We start from the raw sequence: 6,000 nt of genomic DNA, 5'->3' as shown, positions 1-6,000 counted from the left end.
ACACATAGTAATTAAATCTACTATTTAATTACGGTAAGATTAAAATATGACACCCCTCCCAAAAAAATGTGTGAAGGGAATTTTACTGTTCAAAATAAATTATAAAATACAGTCCACCCGTAAGTAATAAATACAATTAAATACAATTTCTTTAATTAATAACCCGGTAGATTTCTCCACAGTGCTTAAATGACATACACTAGGAATTTCACATTCTGGGAATCCCAGTCACCAATGTGAGAGTTTATGTAAGTGGAATAAATGAAATTGGTATAAGGAATTGAGCTCGGAAAATTTCTAAGCATTTTCTTTATTCTTTAACTTTTTTCCTGTCGTGATTAATTCAATTAGGTCGCCTGAGGAAGAACTTGCTACCTAACACACCAGTGTAGTAAGCAGCTCATTCCTCACTTTGGGACCATGTATGAACAATTGACTACGCGCGAGCAAACGCCGAGACCCCAATGAAAATTAAAATCCCCTCCATTAGGCCGTCGACCATCGCTATTCGCCGAGCGAATCTAGCGAGTTGGTCAAGGGCTCTCACAACAATAATTTATTGTTGTGTGGTGCCGTATATTTGGTCCAAAACTCAGAATCAGTCTCAATTTGATTAGTCGAGTGTGAAGAACATTTGCATAACAATAATAATGTGTGGGTGTAACGAAAAGACCAGTGTTAAACATAACAACTTAGTTTATTCAATAAAGTATTAACTACTACAACAAAAACAAAAAGAAATATCAATGACGTTACTCGAAATTCTTCCTGTGACACTATCAGTGACAGCTAGACACCAGCCCCTCGGACTGCACAATGAACAAACTCGAACATAAGCGTGAACACAGAGGAATCAACAAGAAACAAGAACTAACAGATCTATAATCACAATTACAACAAATGACACAGTGGGTTCTGAAACACATCTCCAGTAACCTCCTACTGTTCTACGCCTCAGTGCAGTCTACACCTGCAATGGTGGTTGCAATGCAATCAAATCAGTAGTCTTTCAATGACAACAATGACTAATGGGTTCACTGGCAACTCCAGCACCCTTCCTCAAATTAATCCTTACGTTAACACTCCGTCCCACGGACGACCAACAATAACAATTGATTTACGTTAATAACACAATAGCATTTACGTTAATAACAAAATAACATTTACTTTAATTTAATAACTCTTACAACTGTCACTAGTAACGCGGAAATTACACAACACTCTACTTGTCGAGCATTCAGTGAGAAAATCCCATTAATCCCTGTACTACCAGACAGCTGATTAATCTCTTTACTAGTTACGTTAATTTACGTTAATCAGTTACTAATCACTCAGCGATGGTAAACTCTGATTTACAATGTCCAACGTGCTAAGAGAACGGTAATCACTCGTGATTACCTTTAGAGTAATTAATTACTATCTTAAAGATCAATAATTTAACGGTTAAATACCGCAACCTTTCACACTGGCTCAGTAATTTACATTAAGGTATGAATTCCCGTCTAAGCCTTCCATACTCAGACCAATTCAGGTGGTTAATAACAGTAATTAAGCACCACGTTTACGTTATTCTAAAATGACGTTAATCCTCCCACGAGTCAATCAAGTGCCGGTACTTCCGGGCAGATAAATAACGACGTTACGTTAATGGAACAATGGAGCCTTCGTGTGAGTCCATCAACAAGGATCGAGGTTAATTACTTTGACTTCCTGAAACACGTCAATTACCCGGCCCACTGACCGTTAATTACGACAGACAATACTCTAATTCTTATCTGACTGATGGTTAGGCTCTTGAGACTACCGTAGCCTTTTGCAGGAAAGTATATTAACCCAACGTATTCTACGTTACTCAAATTGTCAAAGAACAAATTCTCTTAAAGCAATGGGCGTTCCCTTGGTTACGTTATATTAATTGCCTCGTAATCACCTCACTGAATACTGGACTTCGATGTCCTACCAGATAACAGGAGAATATAAAACCCAAGTACTCGTCTACAGCCGAGTTCCCCCACGACAATGACAAATCACACTAACAAATCACAGTGATTTACGTTACAATCCGGTTGCAATGACAATACTGCAGAACCTAGTAAAATAACATACAGGACATGAACCCTCTAAAACACTGCCCCACAATGACTACCGAGCTGCAATCACATACGGTGATTGCTCAACACTAGCAACAATCACTATCAAATAACAACCCCTTTGCAATAACACACACGGCAAGTACTCTAATTTCCAAGTATTAGAATACTGCACAACACTTACTGTTGCAAATAACCACAGTACTCTAATTACCAGCTAGAACATAGGTCCACACATTGCAATCACCACAGTAAATAATACAATAACACTGGGCACCGTGACACTACGATTATATATATATATATATATATATATATATATATATATATATATATATATATATATATATAATATATATATATATATATATATATACATATACATATATATATATGACGGAAAACTCACACCCCAGAAGTGACTCGAACCCATACTCCCAGGAGCAACGCAACTGGTAACTACAGGGCGCCTTAATCCGCTTGACCATCACGGCTGGACAAAAGGAAGTGATAGCCAAGGCTATTTGAACCACTTCCCCGCCGGCAACTCGGATGGTAATCTTGGGCATAGCATTTCACCAAATCACCTCATTCTTTGGGGCACACGTGAGGAACACAAATGCGAACAAGCCTGAATGGTCCCCAGGACTATATGCGACTGAAAACTCACACCCCAGAAGTGACTCGAACCCATACTCCCAGGAGCAACGCAACTGGTAACTACAGGGCGCCTTAATCCGCTTGACCATCACGGCCGGACAAAAGGAAGTGATAGCCAAGGCTATTTGAACCACTTCCCGCCGGCAAAGTGGTTCAAATAGCCTTGGCTATCACTTCCTTTTGTCCGGCCGTGATGGTCAAGCGGATTAAGGCGCCCTGTAGTTACCAGTTGCGTTGCTCCTGGGAGTATGGGTTCGAGTCACTTCTGGGGTGTGAGTTTTCAGTCGCATATAGTCCTGGGGATCATTCAGGCTTGTTCACACATATATATATATATATATATATATATATATATATATATATATATATATATATATATATATATATATATATATATATATAAACTAAGTGAGTATGACCGGTTACTGAAATCAATGCTAGAAAAAGCCCTTAACCTCTCTCTCTCGATAACCTACAGTGGAAACAAGCCTCTCTTCCCGTAAGACTTGGGGGCCTCGGAGTTCGAACAGCAACGCAAATCGCTGTTCCAGCCTTCCTGTCCTCCTTATCAGCATCCGACGACCTTGTGAAGGAAATTCTACCTGCCCACTTACATCAGCTGGCAGGTGTACATGATCCCAATTTTACACGCTGTGCCACAGAGTGGGCCTCTCGTGCAGTCCAATCACCTCAACCACCATCCCCAAAAGCCCACAAGCAATCCAGCTGGGATGGCCCCATTGTAGACCAAGTTGCTGCAGAGTGCCTGGGTGCTGCAACAACACAACACGACATTGCTCGCCTCACAGCAGTACCAGCACCGCATGCAGGGGATTTCCTGTTAGCAACCCCAATGTCGGCAACTGGCATGTGTCTTACACCACACGCCCTCCGAATTGCTGTCGCCCTCCGCCTTGCTGCCCCAATCCACACCAGATATAGGTGTATTTGCGGTGAGGTGGTGGCTGACAGGTACGGCCACCATAGCCTACTCTGCCAAAGCACAGGGGGATGGCACTCGAGGCACAGTGAAGTTAACATCATCAAGAGGAGCCTCACCACAGCTGGATGCCCAGCTGAAAGAGAGCCCCGTTACCCAACGCCCCGTAACTCTGATGCTCTTATTGGTCGCCCGGATGGTATCACAGTGAACCCCTGGAAGAATGGCTAGCAGTTGGTATGGGACTACACATGCGTATCAACCCTGGCTAACACCTACATTAACCTCAGTGTTACGGACCCGAGCCCGGCGTCCGAGCACGGAGCAGTGACGACCGCGCCATCTGTGGGTCAGCTCCAGAAGCCCCCTCCAAATGGACGACGCCATCTAGTGAGGACGAGATATACTGGCCACAAGGGCTAGTTTCCCGTCCTAATCAGCTCGTGACTTAGCCGCTGCTGACCTCTGGTGAGGTGGCGCTTAGACAGCAACGCCATCTATGGAGTGGATAGGTGGGCGTTTGTGTCTAAGCCTGTAAGTGAGGTGCCCTAGAGTGTAACTAGTACTGATGACGTGTCTGATTACAGAGTCGACCTGGGACTACTGTAATGGACGTTGGATCAGTCTACCCAAGGCAGCCGTAGAACCTCCACGCATTTGCTGTAGAAGCTGTGAGTCACCCCCCGGATGAACACTGTTGTGTTAGCCTGCCTGTGAGGTGGCAGAACCAGGGATTGTCGTACCCGGGGCTGACTAGTGAAGAAGACTAACCACTGGGGTGTTGTGGTGAGAAGAGTGATCTGTGGAATCACACGAGGCTCCTGCCTAGGGCTCGCAACCCTAGTATCGGTCGTGGAGTGGCCTACGCAGCGTTGCTGATTGGAAACTGCCAGCTACAGGCTGGATTTGTGGTTGACGGCCTCCACGACGGTGCACCCAGTGGGACGGTGATTTGGCTGGCCTGTGGCCAGGGTAGACTCGTTACGAGAATCCAAGGATTAATCGAGAGGCCACGACAAGAGGACCAAGGGCTAAGCATCGTTGAGCACCGTGAAACGTACTGAGTCTTCGGAGGAAGACAAGGGATTATAAATAATTGTAGTAATAGTAACAGCATGTAACTGTTTATATATTTATTTATTGGTGGTGGTGAATATATATTTAAGTTTAAGTGCAGTTTTATCCCTTCCCCTTTAATTTACTTGCGTTACGGAGCACACCCCTTGAAAGCCACTACTAACTTGGGGCCGGATACCCAAACTCTACTAACATCAGAGAAAGAACCCAGTTGCGACCCCAGAGGGCCGTAACACTCAGTGTTGCACAACCAGGTGGCGCTGCCACCCACAGGGAAGCAGCCAAATCCCGTAAGTATAGAGAACTGGATCACCACTACAATTTTGTCCCCATTGCATCTGAGACACTCGGCGCCTGGGGTAAAAGTGCTACCAGTTTTTTGAAGGAACAGGGTTCTAGGCTCATTGAAACAACAAGGGACCCAAGAGCTGCTGGCTTTCTTTTCCAGCGCCTCAGTGTGGTGATACAGAGGAGAAATGCGCACTGCATCCAGGGTTCCTGCCCGCCATCTGAGGAGCTAGAGGAACTCGACAACCTATGATAACCATCTTTGTAACCCATATGTAACTCCTTTTTTGTAACAAAGTTCAAATAAAGTAAATATATATGTGTACATACAAAAGAATGGGGGTGGTAGGAGAAGATAATATTAGTGTTCAGTGAGAAACCACAAGGTCTCCTCTGAATACTTTTTATTTTCTTCTCCGAGGCTATGGGTCCCCACATTGGCACCAGAGGTGGTACCCTCACAAACTTTATATATATATATATATATATATATATATATATATATATATATATATATATATATATATATATATATATATATATATATAATTACTGCTGACACATGTAGCCTACAGCTATCAAACGTTACTGGGAACACTAAGGAGGTCTCGTACTCCTTAAATCACAAGGGTAAGTGATTTATCGATCCCGCAGGCCGATAAACACTACCAAGAATTACGTTACTCAACAGAGCGACGGCGGTCTCTCGCGACAGCCTCGTCACTCACCAAATTCTACGAAAATTACGTTAATACTGCAACTACCACACATATATATGTAAACCACACTTGTCACGGCCCTAGGAACAATACAAGAAATTTCCACACTCCACAATAATCATTGCCAGGAATCACTGACGTTACACACTAACCTGAGTGCTCAGTGTTGGAATTCCACACCTGTGGAATATCTGGGGCTTGACTCAATTTATTAAATTAATGAAAA

The sequence above is a fragment of the Procambarus clarkii genome, chromosome 45 (genome assembly GCF_040958095.1).
Source record: "Procambarus clarkii isolate CNS0578487 chromosome 45, FALCON_Pclarkii_2.0, whole genome shotgun sequence".
NCBI lineage: Eukaryota > Metazoa > Arthropoda > Malacostraca > Decapoda > Cambaridae > Procambarus > Procambarus clarkii.
Note: the sequence above shows the minus strand (reverse complement) of the source record.